The sequence below is a fragment of the Natator depressus genome, chromosome 21 (assembly GCF_965152275.1).
Source record: "Natator depressus isolate rNatDep1 chromosome 21, rNatDep2.hap1, whole genome shotgun sequence".
NCBI classification, from domain to species: Eukaryota; Metazoa; Chordata; order Testudines; family Cheloniidae; genus Natator; species Natator depressus.
This window is the reverse complement of record NC_134254.1, coordinates 18,710,326-18,721,892: the sequence shown is the minus strand read 5'-3', so window position 1 is coordinate 18,721,892 and position 11,567 is coordinate 18,710,326.

Here is an 11,567-nt window from a genome sequence, read left to right as displayed (position 1 = left end):
ACTGGCAGCAGCCACTGAGGCAAGGTGGGCTTAGAGGGTTGGGGGTTCCCCGGGAGTGGAGACCCAGCATTTGGGGGTACTGCAGTGGGCAGAACCCCAGGATAAAGGGGAACTGGGGTCTGGGAGGGACATAGGTGGCCTGAGGCAGGCAAGACACTGGCCAGCAGAAGGAGCTCCAAAGCTGGTGAAGAGCTAGTTCCCAAAATGACCAGCAGGAGGCGCCTCACCAGTGAGTCTTCGACCTCGCTACAATAACCCATTCCAGTGCTTCACCATCCTCCTAGTGAAATAGTTTTTCCTAATATCCAACCTAGACCTCCCCCACTGCATTTTAGACCGTTGCTCCTTGTTCTGTCATCTGCCACCACTGAGAACAGCCTAGCTCCATCCTCTTTGGAACCCCCCTTCAGGTAGTTGAAGGCTGCTATCAAATCCCCCCTCACTCTTCTCTTCTGCAATCTAAATAAGCCCAGTTCCCTCAGACTCTCCTCATAAGACATGTGCCCCGGCCCCCTGATCATTTTCATTGTCTTCCACTGGACTCTCTCCAATTTGTCCACTCCATTCTGTAGTGGGGGCCCCAAAACTGGATGCAATACTCCAGTTGTGGCCTCACCAGTGCCAAATAGAGGAGAATAATCACTTCCCTCCACCTGCTGGCAATGCTCCTACTAATGCAGCCCAATATGCCGTTATCCTTCTTGGCAACAAGGGCACACTGTTGACTCAGATCCAGCTTCTCATCCACTGTAATACCAGGTCCTTTTCTGCAGAACTGCCACTTAGCCAGTTGGTCCCCAGCCTGTAGCAGTGAATGGGATTCTTCTGTCCGAAGTGCAGGACTCTACACTTGTCCTTGTTGGCCCAATCCTCCAATTTGTCTAGATCACTCTGGACCCTATCCCTACTGTCCAGTGTATCTACCTCAATGCTTTTTTTGCCTCTGTCTTCACGAACAAGGTCAGCTCCCAGACTACTGCACTGAGCAGCACAGCATGGGGAGGAGGTGGCCAGTCCTCTGTGAAGAAAGAAGTGGTTCGGGACTATTTAGAAAAGCTGGACATGCACAAATCCATGGGGCCGGATGTATTGCATCCAAGAGTGCTAAAGGAATTGGCGGATGTGATTGCAGAGCCATTGGCCATTATCTTTGAAAACTCATGGCGATCAGGGGAAGTCCCGGAAGAATGGAAAAAGGCTAACGTAGTGCCAATCTTTAAAAAAGGGAAGAAGGAGGATCCTGGGAACTACAGGCCGGTCAGCCTCACCTCAGTCCCCGGAAAAATCATGGAGCAGGTCCTCAAGGAATCAATCCTGAAGCACTTACACGAGAGGAAAGTGATCAGGAACAGTCAGCATGGATTCACCAAGGGAAGGTCATGCCTGACTAATCTAATCGTTTTCTATGATGAGATTACTGGTTCTGTGGATGAAGGGAAAGCATTGGATGTATTGTTTCTTGACTTTAGCAAAGCTTTTGACATGATCTCGCACAGTATTCTTGTCAGCAAGTTAAAGAAGTATGGGCTAGATGAATGCACTATAAGGTGGGTAGAAAGTTGGCTAGATTGTCAGGCTCAACAGGTAGTGATCAATGGCTCCATGTCTGGATGGCAGCCGGTATCAAGTGGAGTGCCGCAAGGGTCGGTCCTGGGGCCGGTTTTGTTCAATATCTTCATAAATGATCTGGAGGATGGTGTGGATTGCACTCTCAGCAAATTTGCGGATGATACTAAACTAGGAGGAGTGGTAGGTACGGTGGCAGGTAGGGATAGGATACAGAGGGACCTAGACAAATTAGAGGATTGGGCCAAAAGAAATCTGATGAGGTTCAACAAGGATAAGTGCAGGGTCCTGCACTTAAGACAGAAGAATCCCATGCACCGCTACAGACTAGGGACCGAATGGCTAGGCAGCAGTTCTGCGGAAAAGGACCTAGGGGTGACAGTGGACGAGAAGCTGGATGAGTCAACAGTGTGCCCTTGTTGCCAAGAAGGCCAATGGCATTTTGGGATGTATAAGTAGGGGCATAGCCAGCAGATCGAGGGACGTGATCGTTCCCCTCTATTCGACATTGGTGAGGCCTCATCTGGAGTACTGTCCAGTTTTGGGCCCCACACTACAAGAAGGATGTGGAAAAATTGGAGAGAGTCCAGCGAAGGGCAACAAAAATGATTAGGGGTCTGGAACACATGACTTATGAGGAGAGGCTGAGGGAACTGGGATTGTTTAGTCTGCAGAAGAGAAGAATGAGGGGGGATTTGATAGCTGCTTTCAACTACCTGAGAGGTGGTTCCAAAGAGGATGGTTCTAGACTATTCTCAGTGGTAGAAGATGACAGGACAAGGAGTAATGGTCTCAAGTTGCAGTGGGGGAGGTTTAGGTTGGATATTAGGAAAAACTTTTTCACTAGGAGGGTGGTGAAACACTGGAATGCGTTACCTAGGGAGGTGGTAGAATCTCCTTCCTTGGAAGTTTTTAAGGTCAGGCTTGACAAAGCCCTGGCTGGGATGATTTAATTGGGGATTGGTCCTGCTTTGAGTAGGGGGTTGGACTAGATGACCTCCTGAGGTCCCTTCCAACCCTGATATTCTATGATTCTATGATCACTCTCCTGAGGGTAACACAGAGAGATAAAGAACTGATGTTGTTTGAATGCCAGCAAACACCGGGACCATACGCTGCAATGCTTTGTTCTGCAGTGATTCCCGACTATGTGCTACTGGCCTGGCGTTGTAAAGTGTCCTACCATGGAGGACGGAATAAGGCTGCCCTCCCCAGAAACCTTTTGCAAAGGCTTTGGGAGTACATCCAGGAGAGCTTTATGGAGATGTCCCTGGAGGATTTCCGCTCCATCCCCAGACACATTAACAGACTTTTCCAGTAGCTGTACTGTCCGCGAATGCCAGGACAAATTAATCATAAAACACGCTTGCTTTTAAACCATGTATAATATTTACAAAGGTACACTCACCAGAGGTCCCTTCTCCACCTTCAGGGTCCGGGAGCCCGCCTTGGGTGGGTTTGGGGGGTACTGGGTCCAGGTCCAGGGTGATAAACAGATCCTGGCTGTTGGGGAAACCGGTTTCTCTGCTTCCTTGCTGTGAGCTATCTACAACCTCCTCCTCATCATCTTCCTCGCCCCCAAAACCCGCTTCCGTGTTGGCTCCCACTCCTTGGACGGAGTCAAAGCACGGGGTTGGGGTAGTGGTGTCTGCACCCCCTAGAATGGCATGCAGCTCATCATGGAAGCGGCATGTTTGGGGCTCTGAACTGGAGTGGCCGTTTGCCTCTCTGGTTTTTTGGTAGGCTTGCCTGAGCTCCTTAATTTTCACGTGGAACTGCTGCGGGTCCGTGTTATAGCCTCTGTCCTTCATGCTTGGAGATTTTTTCAAATATTTTGGTATTTCGTCTTTTCGAATGAAGTTCTGCCAGCATAGATTCATCTTCCCATACAGTGATCAGATCCCGTACCTCCCGTTCGGTCCATGCTGGAGCTCTTCAGCGATTCTGGGACTGCATGGTCTCCTGTGATGATGAGCTCTGCATGGTGACCTGTGCAGGTGAGCTCGCCATGCTGGCCGAACAGGAAATGAGATTCAAAAGTTCGCAGACCTTTTCCCGTATACCTGGCCAGTGCACCTGAGTTGAGAGCGCTGTCCAGAACAGTCACAACTGAGCACTCTGGGATAGCTCCCGGAGGCCAATACCGTCGAATTGCATCTACAGTACCCCAAATTCAACCCGGCAAGGCTGATTTCAGCACTAATCCCCTCGTCGGGGGTGGAGTAAAGAAATCAATTTTAAGAGCCCTTTAAGTTGAAAAAAAGGTCTTCGTCGTGTGGATGGGTGCAAGTTTAAATCAAGATAATGCTGCTAAATTCGACCTCAACTCGTAGTGTAGACCAGGCCTCTGTTTCCCTTCCTGCTTGATGACTTTGTTTCTTGCTTAAATGCAAATTAAGGCCAGCACACATTCCTTCCTTTGTTTAAGACAGACCTGACTTCTGCCTGGACAGGGCTGTGGGGTTTGGAACATGTGCTAATGACACCAGACAATGGAATCTTATAGCTTCACATACAAGGTTGTCACACATATTTTACCAGGCCAATAAGGACTAGCAAATTATGAGTTTTCAAATGACACCATCAAGGCATACTTTGTAAACAGATTATTACACTGATGTGTAGGGTGTGAATACAAGTCTCCAGGCTCCTCAACTGCCCATTTACCCAGCTCTAGGCGCCTCAGGATGTTGCAGAAGCATCACTAAGAGTGCTGGGGACAGCTCTGTGACAAAGTGGGACTGTTCTTAATGTTTCCTCTGAATATTGTGGGGGTGCCTCAGTTTCCCCTATGCAGTTCTTAAGTATCTAGGTGGTGGGATAAGGTTGTATGATCGTTGCAGAGCCCTAGAGAGCAGGTATGTGCAGGGGTCTGGACACAGAGAATGGCCAACACTCTGTTTCCTGGCAACTGATAGCCTGGGCCCTTCCCCCCTGCAAGCTGATAGCTAAAGGCTTGGAGAACAAAGGAATCAGGTGACCTCCTGGCCCGGGAAAGGGACAAAGCCCAGAGGAGGAGGGGCTGGAGAGAGTTTCAGTTTGGGACTGGCTGGGGGCATGGAGTGAAGTGCAGACGGGGTTGTCTGGCTCACTGCCCCCCAAAATGGACCCGGCTGAGGGGTCCTGTTCTCTGTACCTATAAGCTCTGTGTTAGATCGAGTTCCTGTCATCTAATAAACCTCTGTTTTACTGGCTGGCTGAGAGTCCCATCTGACTGCGAAGTTGGGGGGCAGGACCCTCTGGCTTCCCCAGGACCCCACCTGGGCGGACTCGCTGTGGGAAGCATAGGGAGGGGCAGAGGATGCTGAATGCTCTGAGGTCAGACCCAGGAAGGTGGAAGCTGTGTGAGCTGTGTGTCCTGCAGACAGGCTGCTCACAGAGAGGAGACCTCACCAGAGTCCTGACTGGCTTCATAGGGAGCAGTTCCAGAGCATCGCCCGCGGACTCCGTGACAAGCACCACAGCAGGGACAGATGCATCATCTTGGGTACAGGGGACAGCTAATTCAGACCCTGGCTTATGCAATATTTTGTCCAAAGCTGTATAACTTATAGTTGACATCCCTTTATACATATAACTTCATTTAATCATAATATTAGATTTCACCAAGTTCCCTGTTTTCAACTACTGTATATGGCAACACCATATAATATCTTAATTTTTATATTAATTTAATGTTTAATTAATTCACTCATTCAGAGACAGGGAAAAATGGAAGCCTCTTTAGCTGTACCACGGTATACTCTTGTGAAAGGCTGCAGTAACTCTGAGTTTCCTCAGTTTATTGAAGAAATCTAGACATTAGCTATGTTAGGGAGATCCTTCAGTTTGGGGTAGTAAGTACAAGTCTGGTGCCCTTTAGTCATATAATCACGATAATCACATTTCATTACCCTGCAACATCTGAGATAGGCAGTGTGGTATTTTGAGGAAGGGTTGGTTGTTTGTTTTCTGTCCTATTTTTTTCTGAATAGTTTTGATGCCTGGGCAATTCTTAAATAGCACTAAATCTTTAATTTTGGAGCCTTATTTACTGCACTTCAACTACAAGGTCACTGTGGGTAACCCCTAGTTTAATGTACCCCTTTAAGGAGTCTGATTTGTCTTGCATAGCTGCCAGGTTATACCTCACTTAAAAACTACTTGCTTACAAAATCAGACATAAAAATGCAAAAGTGTCATGGCACATTATTACTGAAAAACTGCTGACTTTATCATTTTTACCATATAATAAAATAAATTGGAATATGAATATCGTACTTACATTTCAGTGCATAGTATAAAGCAGTGTAAAGTCATTGTCTAAATGAAATTTTAGTTTGTACTGACTTCGCTAGTGCTTTTTATGTAGCCTGTTGTAAAACTAGGCAAATATCTAGATGAGTTGATATACCCCCCTCCCTCGGAAGACCTCTGAGGACCCCCAGGGGTACATGTACCTCTGGTTGAGAACCACTGCTGCAAGCCATCCTGGATGCTCACAGAGACAGTCCTGATGCTGACCTGAATGGCATCACCAAACAGGGACGTCTGTGGGTGCATCCTGTCACAGCCCCATAGCGAGGCCTCCGACATTGTCCTGGGAGCTGGTGATGACACTCCCAGTGCAGGCTTGATGCTCCTGGTGAGAAACAAGGTGCTGCCCCAGACAGCACCCGTGGCAAGCAACTCCCTTGGAGCCATCCCGTGCACCCCCACAAAAGGGTCCTGTATGACTCCAGGTGTCCCAGCAATGCCCACGTTGCCATCCTGGGTGCACCAGCAACACCTTTCATACCATCCCAAACACCCCTGACATGATCCAAGGAGCCCCCAGGCATGGCCTGAATGCCATCTTGGGCACCCAAGCAGTGCCCCAAGTGCCATTCTAGGTTTCCACAATATGATCCTCAGTGTCCCTGTGATGCACTTGGAGCCTCTGGCCATGATCCTGATGAGGGTCTGGGTGCCTCCACTGATGTCCCAGACACCCTCAGCAATGCAGTGGGTGTCATCCTGCACACCCCAGATGATGGTCTTGGTACCATCTTGGGCACACCCAAGTCCACCCTGCCACTGTCCCAGGTTCTCTGGGCAACAACTCTGGCACCATGTGATCTCCCCAGCACTGTTCCAGGCAACCCCAATCAGGCCCAAGAGCTATCTTGCCTACTGCCAACAATGGCCCAGCACGCTCCCAGCACCATGAACATCCCTGGTGGCACCTGGCACCCATAATGCTATGCTGTGACCCAGAGCACTGTCACAGGACCCTGACTGCTGATCACCTCAGGCAGAATTGCTATGCTTATGCAAGTACAGTCTGCTCCTGAGGTCCTGTCCCTCAGTGCTTGTGTTCATGTTGATTTCCTTTAGTTTAAGTAACAAAATTAAGAAGTAAGACTAATGTTTGCAATCAAGCAGGCTTATGCTATCAAGTTAGTGACATACACCTGGGCTGAAAGAGGCAATAAACACAATGAACTGAAGCCAGATAGTATGTATAAGGACATGACCCCAGAATGGCATAATTGGATCTGTATTTGTTTGATAAATAATGTAGCGCCTCAGTTCACAGATCACGTATCAATCACATATACCTAGGTTCCATCATTGTTAAAACAAAGAGAACAGGAATGGAAGATTTACACACCTGTTCCAGCCTGCTGGCAAACAACAATTCTTGAAGTGACTTTGCATTGTATAATCACTGTTAAAACAACTATAAAGAATATGGAGGGACTTTTTGTATAAATTATATGAACTTTAAACTGGATATTTCAGCAGCTAGAAAAGTGTTGATGGAAAAACTGCTACTTGAGAAGCATAACTATAAAGTTGGCCAAGGGATGGATTATAAAGGGGCCCACAGAAAGCAACTTCCAGAGGTAAGTTGCTAACTGGAGCAAACCAGCTGGTCTTCAAGGTATGTACCAATAGCTGTGGCCTAATCTTACACAAGCTGGTGTGATGGATGAGTTGCACAAAAGAACTGAAAAATTCCAGTACCGGCTGCAAGAACTCAAAAGGCCTCATTCTCTGATTGGTGGGTGGAAAGGACACAGTAGAGCAGTGACACTGCCTGTTCAACAGCCCCTGTACTGTTCAGGAAGAGGAAGGTCTCAGGACAGGAAAGCATGAAGCTGGAGCAGGGAAAAACAATCCCATAGTTGGGACCCTCCTTCCAGATGATGTCATGATATCCTCTCCCAGTGAGGATACCCCATCCAGGGGAGGGGACCCCAATTATTAGGAAGAGATGGGTATTAGTACTGGGGGAATTTGATATTAGAAATATATATAGTTGGGTTTGGGATGACCTGGCTAATTGCATGATAAATTGCCTGCCAAGCATGAAAGTAGTGGATCTAGGAGACATCTAGATAGCCTGGTAGGCAGTGCTGGGGAGGAGTCAGTGGTTATGGTATATATAGGTACAAATGATAGAGGGAAAGTTAGAAAACTGTCTCAAGATGCCAAATTTAGGCTGTTAGGTAAGAGATTAAGAATTGAAATTAAAAGGACCCTAAGAAAGGTGGTGTGGGAAATCAGATAAGCAGTTACTTACCTAAGGTTTGTTTTATACCCTCTATTTTAACACAGACATCCAGGATGGGGACAAATGCACTGTGGGACAGTCCAGGGTACTGGAGGGGCACCAAGAATAGCACAGGGGACATCCAGGACATTGTTGGAGACATTTCCTGGGGAACTTGCCATGGTGCCAGATGCAGCACAAGGAGTATCTGGCACAGCATCTAAGATGTCAGTGGGGGTGTCCAGAATGACTCCAGGGGCACAATGGGACAGTGCCATATGTGGGCACCCAGGGATGTCCCCTGGAAGATGCAGTATTCTTGCAGGTCCAATGGCGGAGGCATCCATGATGCCACAGGCACCTAGGATGGCACTGAGGTGTCATCGGGGCATGGAGGATGGTGCTGTGTCATCAGTGTCACCTGTGAAGGTGCTGGAGATATCACCAGGGGCACTCAGAGCAGCATTAGACCATCTTCATGGATGTCTGGCAGCTCTGGGGGCATTGCTGGAACAGCACTGGGGTAATGTTAAGGGTTCCCAGAACTGTGCGCCTGAGGTACCTGGGAACGATGCTTGGGACATTGATATGAGTACCCAGGTGGAGTTTGGCTGCTGTAATAAATGGTTCCATTTATGTTATTAATTAGTGAGACATCAGGTAGTAAGTTTATTAAACCAGGTTGCCTGATTAAAGAAATGACAGCGCATTACAGGAACGGGGTAACTCACTACCAGTCTTGGGTCCAGTCCACAGCTCACCTGGTTCCAAAGCTGGGTAACAATTTATAGGGTTTTTTTTTTATAACCCCTTATTTATTTCATATTACAATTTGCAGTTAGTTATGCAGCTTACCATCAATCAATCATAATTAAATGTCATATTCTGTTATGCCTACATTTCCACTGTAACAACTTTAACTTACTTTAGCCTGAGCTGAAAACATGTTTTTAACATATTTCATGTTGTCTTTTGCAGTTGGGTATAGTTTAACACTTAACATTTTCCACAAGATGATTCCTGTCCCCAATAATAAAAATAATTTGCTATTAACAATGTTCTACATTGTTACAATGTTACTACAGCCTTTTCTTGTGGTTTCCATTACTACATTATAATTTCGGTTGGTCAGATACAAGCTTTCAAGTTCTGTGTGGCTCAAAAACTTCTCTCTCTCACCAACAGAAGTTGGTCCAATAAAATATATCACCTCACCCACCTTGTCTCTCTACGTTATAACTTGTCATTCAAGTAGTCAGAGCTAATTAAAGGTACAAACTAATCTCAAACAGGCTGCAAAGAGGCCACAGAAGGGCCATTCATTTCTATTCTATAAGCAACAGAAACTTATGTACTCAGAGCTTGTCTTCACTACCACGCTAAATTGGCCATTGCTGTATCTGGTGAAGACGTGCAAAGTCGATAGGAGCGTGCTCTCCTGTTGACGTAATTACACCCTGTCATAAATATAAAGGGAAGGGTAAACCCCTTTAAAATCCTTCCTGGCCAGAGGAAAAATCCTCTCACCTGTAAAGGGTTAAGAAGCTAAACGTAACCTCGCTGGCACCTGACCAAAATGACCAATGAGGAGACGAGATATTTTAAAAAGCTGGGAGGAGGGAGAGAAACAAAGGGTCTGGGTCTGTCTGTATGCTGCTTTTGCCAGGGACAGAACAGGAATGGAGTCTTAGAACTTTTAGAGTAACAGCCGTGTTAGTCTGTATTCGTAAAAAGAAAAAAGAAAAGGAGTACTTGTGGCACATAATAAACTGGTTAGTCTCTAAGGTGCCACAAGTACTCCTTTTCTTTTTTCTTTTTAGAACTTTTAGTAAGTAATCTAGCTAGGTATGTGTTAGATTATGATTTCTTTAAATGGCTGAGAAAAGAACTGTGCTGAATAGAATGACTATTCCTGTCTGTGTGTCTTTTTTGTAACTTAAGGTTTTGCCTAGAGGGATTCTCTATATTTTGAATCTAATTACCCTGTAAGGTATCTACCATCCTGATTTTACAGAGGTGATTCCTTTACTTCTATTAAAAGTCTTCTTGTAAGAAAACTGAATGCTTTTCATTGTTCTAAGATCCAAGGGTTTGGGTCTGTGGTCACCTATGCAAATTGGTGAGGATTTTTACCAAATCTTCCCCAGGAAGTGGGGTGCAAGGGTTGGGAGGATTTTGGGGGGAAGGATGTGTCCAAACTATGTTTCCCAGTAAACCCAGTTAAAGTTTGGTGGTGGCAGTGGAAATTCCCAGGGCAAAGGGAAATTAATTAATTTTTTAAAATTAATTTGTACCTTGGGGAAGTTTTAACCTAAGCTGGTAAAAGTAAGCTTAGGAGGTTTTCATGCAGGTCCCCACATCTGTACCCTAGAGTTCAGAGTGGGGGAAGAACCGTGACACACCCATTGACATAGTGCAGTATAGACACTGCTTTAAGTTGATGTAAATTACATTGCTCAGGGAGGTGGTTTTTTCACACCCGAGTGACATAACTTACGTCAACTTAAGTGGTAGTGTAGACCACTTGGCTAGGGTTGCCCTACTGGGTTGGGGGGGAAGGAGTGGGGAAACATAGGAGGGAGGCATTGCTAGGGTTGACATCATCTGTGCTGTCTCTGGAGGATTCTTTCATGCTCTGAGGGCCTCACTTGGGGTGCCTGAGCTAGTGCTGGGAGCACCCAGGATGGAACTTGGGGCTTTTGGGGTGCTGCTGGTTGCCATGGTATCTGGGGGTATCTGGAATGGCGAAAGAACCATGGTAAAGGTCTTCAAGTATGTAACAGGTTCTTATAAAGAGGAGGGTGATAAATTGTTCTTATCCACTGAGGACAGGACAAGTAATAATTGGAGTAAATTGCAGCAAGGGCGGTGTAGGTTAGACATTAAGAAAAACTTCCTGTCAGGGTGGTTAAGCACTGGGGCGGTTGTGGAAGCTCTGTAATTGGAGATGTTTAAAACCAGGTTAGACAAACACTGGCAGGAGACTTAGCCCTGCTTCAGTGCAGGAGACTGAACTGGATGATCTCACGAGGGCCCTTCCGGTCCTACATTATGATGAGGATCATGTAATCGGACTGTCGTAGTACTGTTCCAGAATTTATTTTGAATTGACTTTTTAACTTTCTCACAGTACACCAGTAAAACACTGAAAAGTTGATATCTTTCTCTTGTAAATGTGGGGATGGGATGGGTGCCATCTTTAAATGGCAGGAGGGGAGGGGCAGGGAGAGAGGAAGGAAAAGTAAATAAAACATTGTAAGGAAAAAATGCAGGCACACACTTACCCAAGCTCCCTTCCCCTTCATCAGCAGGCTCATCTGCACTCTCCTGATGGGACTAGCAATTCTCCTGCAGTTTCAAACAGGTCCAGTTTTATGGCATGGTTGGAGTCCTCTCCTGTGTTTCCCCACTCCTCTTCCCCCTCACTGTTCATGGCATGGGTTCCATTTTAGGCTCCTCTGATGCCTGCACAGTGGTCTGTGGG